This window comes from Eschscholzia californica, unplaced genomic scaffold, assembly GCF_041429995.1.
Source record: "Eschscholzia californica isolate CP2 unplaced genomic scaffold, dmEscCali1.0.p SCAF_1, whole genome shotgun sequence".
In the NCBI taxonomy this organism is placed as follows: domain Eukaryota; kingdom Viridiplantae; phylum Streptophyta; class Magnoliopsida; order Ranunculales; family Papaveraceae; genus Eschscholzia; species Eschscholzia californica.
Genome location: NW_028238198.1, coordinates 64,064,653 through 64,076,895, shown reverse-complemented (window position 1 = coordinate 64,076,895; position 12,243 = coordinate 64,064,653).

Here is a 12,243-nt window from a genome sequence, read left to right as displayed (position 1 = left end):
AGTCGTCGGAATTTGGTTGAGGTGAAAGGAGAAGAAGAAAGAATAAGAAATTGAAAGGGTGATGTTTGGAGGAAACAAAAAAAAACTTGTTTCCACCCAAAACTTATTGCCCCGGAAACTTCGCTTATTTCCCCGAAACACTGGCCTTATTAATTCGTGTAGCTTCCGGAACAATGAAATTTTCAAACACTAAAATTCCTACATTTTAAACTCTGACTCCATTCTTTTCCATAATGTCTTTGACAGATGGAGATACAAATGCAAGAATTGAACTTCTCCAAATTGGCAAATTACATGGAATTGTCCAAGTGTGTTGTCGTCCACAATTAGTTCAAGCTAAAGACAAAGTTGTGGGAGTCTGAGTAGGTCAAACTTGTTTAATAAAAGAAGTTGATAAACAATACGTGGTAGATTTTATCTCTTTCATTTGTTTGTCATGGATATCTTAAATTATTTTATCAAGAAAATTTTTTTTTTTTTGTTTTGATGAAATTTGTCAATAAAACTTTAGTATCATTATTCTTTTTATTGTTGAAATGATGTAAAATAATATAAAATATCAATAGAAATAGAAATAGCTAGCCAGAAATTTAGTTTAATTTTTAGTTTTCCTAAAACTTGTTATTGATTATAATTAAAGATAAATATTATTTCAGACCGCTAAGTAAGACGTAAATAAAGAAAAACGTAATTTTGTTTATTGTACGAGAAATGCGAATAAAGTGTAGTTTTGCTATTAAAATTCGATCTACCATGGAAGATTTATTGTCCACTAAATAAGACGTAAATAAAGATAAATATTATTGTCTGATATACCATGGAAGATTCGATCTATTGTCTTTGATATCAAAATTAATACGACACTTCCCAATAAGTGTAATTTTGCTTATTGTCCGAAAAATGCGAATAAAGTCGCACATTTGCTAGCTAATTCTTATACTAGGAACAGTTCTGAGACACCGAGTGTATTGATTACGGTTCCAAAGAATGTAAGTCAGTTGGAAACAGGTAAACCCAACATTTCTTTGATTTGAGATTGAATAAAATTAGGCTGAGCCTATTTTCATCAAAAAGAAATAAAGAAAAATGTATATAGCACATTACCACAATATAATTTACAACAGGACTGATAGATTGCAATTTGCAACAAAAAAACACAATTGATAGTGTTAAATATCTCAAAGCACTATAAAGATAAGTGTATTTTCTTCTTCTATTTTACTATATAATAAGATGTAGACAAAGAGAAAAGTCCATATTCGGCAGTGATTTTTTCTCTTTCATAATATGTTAATATTTTCTTTAGATTTAAGGAAATGGTGCAGGTATGATGATTTTTCTTCTTCCAATCATGGGCTCTACCACAAGTGGTAACATTATCATATACTGTCTTCTTATTTTGAGTTTTTTGAGCTTATCCCCTCAAAATTAATTAGTAATCGAGTTTACCCCCTTCAGTAATTGATAATTGAGCATACCTCTTTGAATTTAGATTTTTTGTCAAAACTACTAAGGATATATTTGGTATGTGATAATAAAATCAGAAAGTAAATAATATATAAACAAAATCAAACTTTACTAATCATATTCCTGACCAAATCAAACAATAAAATGATGTAAAATTCTTAATATGAATCATATTGAAGAATAGTCGTTCTTGGTAGTGGCAATTATTTCATGTACGCCAAACATAGCCTTTGTGTTTTTGTCACTAATAGTAAGTCCAAGGGGGTAAGCTCAATTACCCATTATTGAGGAGGGTAAACTCAATTATCAATTAGTGACGAGGGGGTAAGCCCAAAAAACCCTCTTTTTTTTGGGTTAATTTCAATTTGACTCCAATTTGTGACCAACAGTTGAATATGATCCCCTATATCTTTCAACACTCTAGTTTGGATCCAAAGTCTGTATTTTGTTTGTTAAAATTAGCCATCAATTTGTCTTTTTTCCATTTTTATCTTTATTTCAAAAGTATTTCCTTCTCTATCCTTCTGTCGTTCTTACTTGTCGAAAGAGTTGTCGAAAACGGTCGCTAGTAGATAGGGGGTGCCAGTTGACGCCGACCTTCAACATTAATATATATTTAAAAAAGATCTATATTCTTCTTCTTCGTCTCATCAATGCCATTACCACCACCACTTCTCTTCTTCTCGTTGAACCAGACCTTCGAAAGTCGGGTTCAAATCTTCGTTAACAGAACCTTCGAAGTTCTGGTTCGTTAATCGAGTCCTTCAAAGGAACCATACCTTCGAAGGTCTGATTCATTAACCAAAACCTTTGAACGTGTTTGCTAACCAGAATTTCGGAGGTGTGGTTCGCCAGATCTTCGAGGTTTGGCGAACCAGACTTCCAGTGAAGGCTCCCCTTTGCGGCTTTGCCGGAGGATATATATATATATATATAGAAAGAGAGAGAGAGAGAGGGAGAGATATATATATATATATATATAGAGAGAGAGAGGGGGAGAGAGAAGAAAAAAGAAGATAAAGAAAAAAGAAAAAGAATGTTTATTTTTTAAAAGTTTGAAGGTTGCCAGAAAATTTCGCCGGTCGACAAATTTTATCAGAGAAGATTATGAGGTGGCGAGAGAGATGAAGTGGAGAAGAGAGGTGATGAAATGGAGGAGAGATGTGGTGGCTTTAATGTTTTAAAGTTTTTGAGAATTAATTATATTTTGGTCCTCAAAAGAATTTTCGAAAAAATTGATTTTTTTTTTTTTTATCTTTAAGGGTCAAATCAAATTGTCAGACACTTATGGAGGTCAAAACAATGAGTTAACTTGGTCACAAATTGGGATCCAAAACGAAATTAACTCTATTACAATTCAACTAAAACTCTTCATTTAAGATTTTTTTTCTTAACATGTGATCTTAATGGCCAAGTTAAGAGACAAATTGTTATATGCATAATATTTTTACACCGTCTATGTATAGATTCATAGAGATGATATAAGATTGGCATTCAAAATTGAGCTTAAGTTACATGTCTTTTTTTTTTTGTGAACGGAGGTCAATGCCTTGATTTATTAGCTACTGGAGCAAAAATTGTTATTGGCTAAGATTATAAGGTGGTGAGAGGGATGAAGTGGAGAAGAGAGGTGATGAAATGGAGGAGAGAGGAAGATATGTGGTGGCTTTAATGTTTTTAAAGTTTTTGAGAATTAATTCTATTTTGATCCTCAAGAAAACTTTTGAAAAAATTGAAGTTTTTTGTCTTTGAGTGACAAATCAAATTGTCGGACACTTATGAAGGTCAAAACAATCAGTTAATTTTTTTTTTGTTGAGAGAAAAACTAAACAAAAACCACAGAGCCTAACTAAAATACGAAAGTAAAGATTCAGGAAGATCCGATAGAGCCCGCCATATCCAGGTACCCATATTCCTGCAACTCCATTTAGCTAAAATATCAGCTTTCGCATTTCCTTCCCTATTGATGTGAGTGTATATAACTTTGATGAAATTTTCTTCTAGCTGACGCACTTTGTAAATGAGCTTGCCTGCTTGCCAACCAATATCTGCCTGTTCCCTGTTGAGAGTTAGGACAATATTACTATTGTCACTTTCAATATGAAGATAATCAATATTCTTTGACATCGACCATTGGAGAGCTTTGACAATTGCCCAGCATTCACATTCTTCTGCATTTTGGCCTCTATAATTACATGCCGAGGCAGCGAGAAATTTGGCTTGGTCATCGTACATGATACATCCAATCCCAGCTATTTCCTTTCCGTCCATAAAAGAGGCGTCTACGTTGATCTTAATGTAAGGAGCTTTCGGAGGAGACCATCGGATATTTCTTTCAAGTGGTTGAGATGGCAAAGGGTGCTTGAGAAGGTTCGGTGTGCTATTTACTTGATCAATAACCATCATGGGTAGAATCTTAGCATTAGAGAAGCATCTATCACACCTCGCTTTCCAAATCTGCCAAAGTATATTTGCGAAAAGACCGCTTATCTGCTCATCAATATCTTTCCATGAAATAATCCAGTCAATAAGACTATTAATGTTGCCTGATATAATATTAAAATGAAACCATACCACTGTAGCCAAATCACAATGTAATAGTGCGTGAATCAATGTTTCAGGAGCCCGACAGAAAACACAGTCAAAGTTATGGCCAATAAACTGCCCAATTTTACCGCGGACCGGTAAGCTGTTCGTACAACATTTCCAAAGGAATAGTTTGATTTTTGGTTGAATAGGTAGATTCCAAATGAAGATCCATTCCTTAGTCTCATAGTCATAATGTTCAGTACGTAAATAATAATACATGGATTTAATGGTAAATTTACCTGATTTGGTAAGCGTCCATCGTGCAATATCATCCATTTGTTCCTGTAAGTTTATGCTCAAAATAGAGTTACATATATCATCATTAAAGCATTGAGTTATTATAGTCGTATTCCAATGATTATTGATAGTAAGTTGAGAAACCTTTGTGAGGTTACTATTAGTGGTGTTACATATAGGAGGAGGATGATTAGTGATCCAATAATCATACCATATGTTAATATTGGTACCTTTATTAATATCCCAAAACGTTAAATTGGTAACTTTGTCAACATGTTTGGAGATGGATTTCCAGAACCACGAGTGATGATTCTTAGCCTCTTTGGGTTTATGATCTTTGGTGAAGTATTTCGCTTTAAGAATACTAGCCCAAGGAGAGCCAGGATCTTTGATAAGGCGCCAAACTAACTTGCTCAGAAAAGCTTGGTTGTCAAGAACCGGAAAACGAAATCCAAGACCTCCCAATTTTTTGGGAAGACAAATAGCAGACCAGTTAATGGTATGAATCGAATTAGATTTTCCCCACCAGAAAGTTCTTTGAAGAACTTCAATGCGATTGCTTATTCCCTTAGGGAGGGCAAAGCATTGCATTTGGTATCAGGGAACAGCCGCTGCTATTGTGTTGATAACAATAGAGCGGCCAGCTGGAGAGAGGAGAAAAGCCTGCCATTTAGAGAGTTTGTTCTGAATCTGAGTAGTGAGGGAAGAGAACAATTTTCTTTTATTCGCTCCTATAAAAAGATGAGTTCCGAGATATTTGTCCAGATTGGAGGATTGATGAACTTTAAAGTTACGGATGATCATACGTTTGAATTTAGGATGAGTGTTTTTCGAAAAGAAGATAGTAGACTTGGTGAAGTTAATCATCTGCCCCGAAGCTAAACAGAAGGTATCCAGGATATGCTGAAGAGAATTGATATTAACTAGGGAGTTCTGCCAAAAAATGATGCAGTCATCTGCAAAAAGAAGATGTTTAATATTGATATTGGTATTGGGGATAGGAAAGCCTTGGAAAGGCGTGGCCACCCCATTGGTCTCAAGAAGACGACTGAGACCTTCCATGGCAAGAGTAAACAGGAAAGGAGAGAGAGGGTCACCTTGCCTAATTCCCCTATTAACATTAAAGGTAGGGCCAGGACGACCGTTAATCAGAACAGCCATAGTCGAAGTAGATATGCAAGTGTGAAGGAGGCTAATCCACTTGGAGTGAAACCCCATTCGTTGCATAATGGTCTCTAAAAAACTCCATTCAATCCGATCGAACGCTTTCGACATATCTAGCTTCAGCGCAAAATAGCTCTTCGATCCTTTGATTATCTTAAAGGAATGAACAATCTCTTGGCCGATGATGATGTTATCCGTAATCTGTCTTCCGGAAACGTAAGCCGCTTGAAAAGGCGAAATGATTTCAGGAAGCACAAGTTTGAGGCGATTAGCCATGTTCTTGGTAATGATTTTATAGGTGGTATTCATAAGACTGATGGGACGATAGTCAGAAGTGGTCTGAGGGGTTTTGGTTTTGGGGATGAGACAGATATGAGTATGGTTGACCTGCTCAGGAAGAAGAGTATGAGTAAAGAAATCCGAAACTAGTTTGATGATATCAGCTTTCACCGTATCCCAATTAGTTTGATAGAACAGAGGAGGAAAACCATCCGGCCCAGGGGCAGAATCAGCTTTAAGAGACATGACGGAAGCATAAATCTCCTGATCCGAAGGAACACTAGTAAGGGCAAGATTAGAAGAGTCTGTAATTTGAACAAAGAAAAGATCTAGTAACTCATCAGAGATAATCGAATCAGAAGTAGTGGAGATACTACAGAGATTGGTAGAAAAGATGTTAGCAATATCTAAGTCCTTCTGAACCCAAGTACCATTGTTGTCCTTAATTGCCGTAATGCGGTTCTTCCGATTCCGATTAATAGCTTTGGCATGGAAAAACTTGGTATTTTGATCACCAAGTTTGATATTGTCGTTTCTAGATTTCTCTTTCCAAAGACTTTCCAGCTGATTATAGGCTTCCTCAAGTTGTTGATGTAAATCGTGAAGATTCTTACAGTTGTCCGCATGCTGAATGGCCTCAGTAAGATTGCGAATCCTGGTCACAAATTGGTAGCTAAAACAAAAACTCTTCATTTAAGATTTTTCTCCTTAACATGTGATCTTAATGGACAAGTTAAGAGACAAATTATTATATGCACAATATCTTTACACCTTCTATGTATAGGTTCATAGAGATGACATAAGATATGTTAAGATTGGCATTCAAAATTGAGCTTAAGTTACATGTCTTTTTTTTTTGTGAAAGTAGGTCAATGTCTTGATTTATCAGCTACTCGAACAAAAATTGTTATTGGCTAAGATTATGAGGTGGCGAGAGAGATGCAGTGGAGAAGAGAGTTGATGAAATGGAGGAGAGAAGAAGAGATGTGGTTGCTTTAATGTTTTTAAAGTTTTTGAGAATTAATTCTATTTTGGTCCTCATGAGAACTTTTGAAAAAAAAATGATTTTTTTTTGTCTTTGAGGGTCAAATCAAATTGTCGGACACTTATAGAGGACAAATAATGAGTTAACTAGCTTGGTAACAAATTGGGAGCCAAAACGAAATAACCCTATTATAATTCAACTAAAACTCTTCATTTAAGATTTTTTTTTCTTAACATGTGATCTTAATGGACAAGTCAAGAGACAAATTATTATAATATCTTTACACCGTCTCTGTATAGCTTCATAGAGATGATATAAGATATGTTAAGATTGGCATTCAAAATTGAGCTTAAGTTACATGTCTCCTCTATTTTTGTGAAAGGAGGCCAATGCCTTGATTTATTAGCTACTTGAGCAAACTAAATCTGTCACCAATTAACTTACAATAAAACTAAGAATTTCAATTACTTCTACAGTTTGTTCTAATTATTCTAAATGCAACATAAAATAATGTTTTGCTACTAGATGTGCTACCTTATTAGCTTCTCGAAGACAAAATGTAACTACTCCCACACATAACTTACTCAATTGTCCTTGTAACATCATCATCAAGGTTCTAATTAGCCAAAGAGATTCATCCAGTTGCTTGGAGCAAGCAAACACTTATTACATTAAAGGCATCCTCTTTAATGACAGAATATAATCCCTGAGCTTTAAAGCTAATTCCACAACTAGTACGGCAACTCTAGTTTCAGCCTCAACCACTGATGTTGTTATCCATTCCTGCACCATTGTGATAACAAAACCCCCCTAACTGTTTCGACTGACTGCTGCCCCGGCTGCTTTTCCATTGTCGAAGGCTGCATCAAAATTTACTTTTAATTTATCCGTTGACGGTGGTCTCCATACACAATCTTGCTCTTGAGTTCTCGGTGCTGACTTAATATCAGGTGTTAAAACCAAGAAATTTTTTCATTAAAATTTGAGTCTCCTGTATTGCTTGATATATGTTTGGAGATTTATCTTGAAACGTACATTTGTTCTGATCCTTCCATAAGCACCATGCGACGTAAATTCTTAGTAATACCCCTTCATTCTCATCACTCCTCTTCAACCAATTGCAGAGTAGGGATTGAAACTTCTCTTCCCATCCATCCTCTAGTATAATGGGTAGCTCATTCTTAACTCTCTCGCAATTCGGCATCGCCAAAATACATGTGTAGGTGATCATTGAGGGTGAACTATCAATTTCCTTGAATTATCATGGGGATAAAATAGGGTTTATGTCCTTTTACTAAAATATTATGCACCCATAGGAGACTATTTAGACGACCATAGCTACTTTTGAATTTTTTGCATGTATTTTTATCCCATCTCCATTGTGATGGGTTTGAAGGTCCACTCCCATCATTTTTTCACATTACTAGTATTGGTTAGGGGAAAAAAAATTAGGCCATCTTTCTTCACCAAAACAAAAAATAGGGAATTTTGACCAATTTTCCTGTTAAATAAAACCTTAATTTCGTTGGCTCTCAATTTGTGACTAATTGACCGTTTTGGCCCCTATAAATGTTTGACAATTCAATTTGATCCCCAAAGACGAAAAAAATTTAATTTTTCGAGAAATATTCTTGGGGACCAAAGTGGAATCAATACCAACAAAATCTTCAAACTTTTAAATCCACCTCATCTATCCTTTTCGCCTCCATTATCACTTTTGTCCCTTCTCTCTCTCTCTCTCCACCTTACCGTCTTCTCCGGTGAAGGTCGCCGACCGATCACTTTTTTCCGCGACCTTCAAATTAAAAAAGAATGTCGAAGATATTAATGGTCACCATCTTCTTCTCCATTTCTTTTTATGAAGGTCACCATATTCACTTTGTCTTCTTACATTCTTTCCTTCTCTCTAAAAATGCCAGAAATATAAATAGTAAAAAATAAATTATTTCATTTCTTAGGACATTTTTCTTAACTTAAATAAATCACACAATTGTACTACTAGAGGTAGTACAATTTGCAGTTCGCACATAAAAATCTATCTGAATACCAAATTTCATAACAAATAAATACAACAAAAATACTTATTCTTCTCAGAGGGCGTACTATTGAATTCAAATTCTAACAACTACAGTAAATCTTAATTTTCACTAAATCATGTTACACTATCTTTTCTAAAATGAATATATATACACACAATATAAATTAAATATAAGTTTATCTTGTAAAAGTTCATCAAAGTTTTGTTAGGTGTGTAGTTTAAATTTGATAAGACTACACATATATTCATGCCAACTTCTCAATACTAAATTGGATTAAACAATGGCATGTTTATACATTGATTTGACCAATGGGAAATATAGTCAATCTTTTTTATGAGATTAAACTCACTTTAATCAATTACCAAGAAAGTGATAATTGTAAACAGATGTAGACATCAGTGCCAAACAACCCATGTGGTCGATCTTAAGTTTTTTCTTTTGTGTTAAAGGATCTTGATATTCCCTTGTGTCCCAGTTAGGATTCCCACTGGAGGTTCTCTATAAATGCTTCCTTTTCTATCTATCTCTTTTTTATGGTGATGACTTTACCTATAAAGTCGTCTACTAAGCTTAATAGTGTTAGATAATTATTTACTTAATAACTCTCCGTTTCAATAAGTTCTCAAAACATATTTGGCCCTAAAAATGCTAATTTATTTGTTATAGTTTTGAAATGACAAATATCCACTATACTATTCTACTGACTTTTTGCTTTAACTGATATTTGTAAATGCATATCTAACTCAGTTGTATAATTACTTTAATTTTTATTTTCAAAATGACATAAATATAGATTAATTTTGCAATGTGGAGGTCTTAAGTTCGATCCTATGTAAGTGCAAATTCAAGAATATTGAACTTCGATATAGTTAAAGTGATTTCTTTAGACTTTAGGCCATTTAATTTCGCCGACTTTAGGCCATTTAATTTCGCCGACTTTAGGCCAGTAGTAATTCGACACTTATCATTCTTATCACATCACATTGACGTAACAATATCTTTGTAATGAACATTGTAGTCAATATTTTAAAAAAAATGAAAAATAGTTGAACCAGAAACTTGTAGAAATGAAAAAGTTAGTCAATTCATTGGGCCCTTCTGGCTCGTGTTTTTAGTTGTCAAGAGTAACAACTTTGGTAACAAAGAGATAAACCCTTTCCTATAAAAAGCTGGGATTTTTGTTAGAGGAAACAAGTGGGTGTAAGTGTAACTATTATTAGGTCCCACATTCAAAGATCATTTCGGTAAGTTCTTTTATTCCCCTCATTAAAGTTCTTGTTCATGTTGAAGTTTCAGTAATTGGATATTTGTTTTAGACCACTAATTAATGATATTTGTTCATGCATCACGATCAGAACTTATCAACATTAAATGATCTCAAACCAAATATTTTCTGAAGCAAAAACATTGTCCCATAAGCCAAAAGAATAACTTGATACATATTCTTGTCGTTACAACAAAAAATCTTGATACACACACTTGTATGCAAGACTCACTAGAAGCAAAGTATAAGGAATTTAGTCACCAAAGTGTATGAAAAATGGCAATATCACTCTAATTCCTAAAAAAAAAATATGCATTTGCTTGTTTTGAGCCCGAGTTATATTTTGTGAAAATGTCAAAATATTAATTTCTTATGATTGAATATTTTTTACTGTACAAAAATAACTTGAATAATGAAAAGGCCTATTTAGTTTCGTATTGGCGCAAATGGATTTACCAAACAAGACTACATTTACACGGTTTCAACAAAAAAAAAAAAAAACTACATTTACACGGGGAATTATTGTTGGAATCGGAGCCATTTTTTGGCTCGAATCGACTCGTCAAGCTATGAAACGGAATGCGTCATTGCGCTCGTCTCGTCGAGCTCTTCAATTTAGAGCAAAGAATTACTCGAATCCGATTTCGGATGAATGAGAAATTCGAGTTTAAAGTTTGGATGAAAAATCGGTTAAGTTAGGGTCTGAAACGTCAAACGGGACAAGTTAGATCAGGGGCCGTTTGAGCTAACCACGCGCATCCAAATCTGGACTGCTGGCGTTCAGTCCGCGCGGATTCCCGAGATCTGACGGTAACGTGTTATGGTGAGCGGGACAGAGTTGGGACACCGCTAACAACGTTGGATCGGATAGATCCAACGGTCTGCGTCCCACCCGCATCGATATAAGAGTGGGATAAGTCAAAGCTTTTAATCCAACTGTTGCTTTCTTCATCTGTTAGGCACGGTTCGGGATTTGTCCATCACCATCTATGGCTGGCGTTCTTTCCGAGATTTTGACCCAGATTCGACGGTATATAACCCAACCAACTATAAAACTGTTTCAGACTTCGTTTTAAGTCCTCAAAATGAAGTGATATGTCCCTTCAACCCAACAGACACTATGCACCCATTCAACTCCTATATAAACAACCCAAAACCATTCCAATTCTCATCAATTCATTCTCTTCTCTTCTCTTCTAACAATTAGAGGTTCTGGTTTGCCTAGAATATCTGATTGGGAAGTAATTCTAGAGGTTCTGGTTTGCCTAGAATATCTAGAAAAAATGAAGAAAAAAGTTTTGAGTGAAGTGATAATCAAAAATCATCTAGTACATCAAATTCATTCTCTTCTTCTATTCCCTTCTAACAATTAGAGGTTCTGGTTTGCCTAGAATATCTGATTGGGAAGTATTTCTAGAGGTTCTGGTTTGCCTAAAATATCTAGTAAAAGGAAGAAAGAAGTTTCGAGTGAAGTTTGAATTTCCGAAGCGTCTAGAAGATCATCCGCATTAGTCCAAGAGCTCATATTACTTACAAAGGTTCGTCCGCTTTCAGAATATAAAAGTACCATCTTAAAACTCTAAAAGGAAAGTCGTTGTATCCCGAAGTCATACACCCTAACGTTTGGTACTGTTACAGGGGTGTAAAATGTCTTAAGGAAAGAGAATTTATTCTCGCCTCGACTACATTAACATCTATCTCGGTTAGTCCGAAAGAAGGAATATTGATAAATCATTATTCTTTAATTGTCTATCTCTCTATAAGTTAGAGAAAGGAAACTCTGTCTAAATCAAGCCAAGACAGAGAGAAATCGACATATCGATTGATAACCAGAGGAATAACAATTTTAGCCACACAACACATTTGTGTTAATTGCACGGCAGAATCGTTTGACTTAGTCGAGTGTTATACACAACATTATATTTCAAATTTGGTCTCTTCTTTCTCCGAAACTACTCTGTTAAGGTGAAGAAGAGGGTTGCCTCTGTAGGAACTCCTCTATCTAAGAAGCGGGGATAGATTGTTTTTTTTTTTTTTTTTTTTTTTTTCAGACTGAGGGATTTTGGTGAAAGGACCCTTCACTTTTACCAGAGAGAGAGAGTCTGACAATAATTTGAAGAAGGTGCGGTGTGTTTAACACTGATGTGTGTTAGTAATTACACATTTTGGGAGTCGCGTGAAGTGTGGTGTGTTAGCAATTCCACATTTCGGGTGTGTTA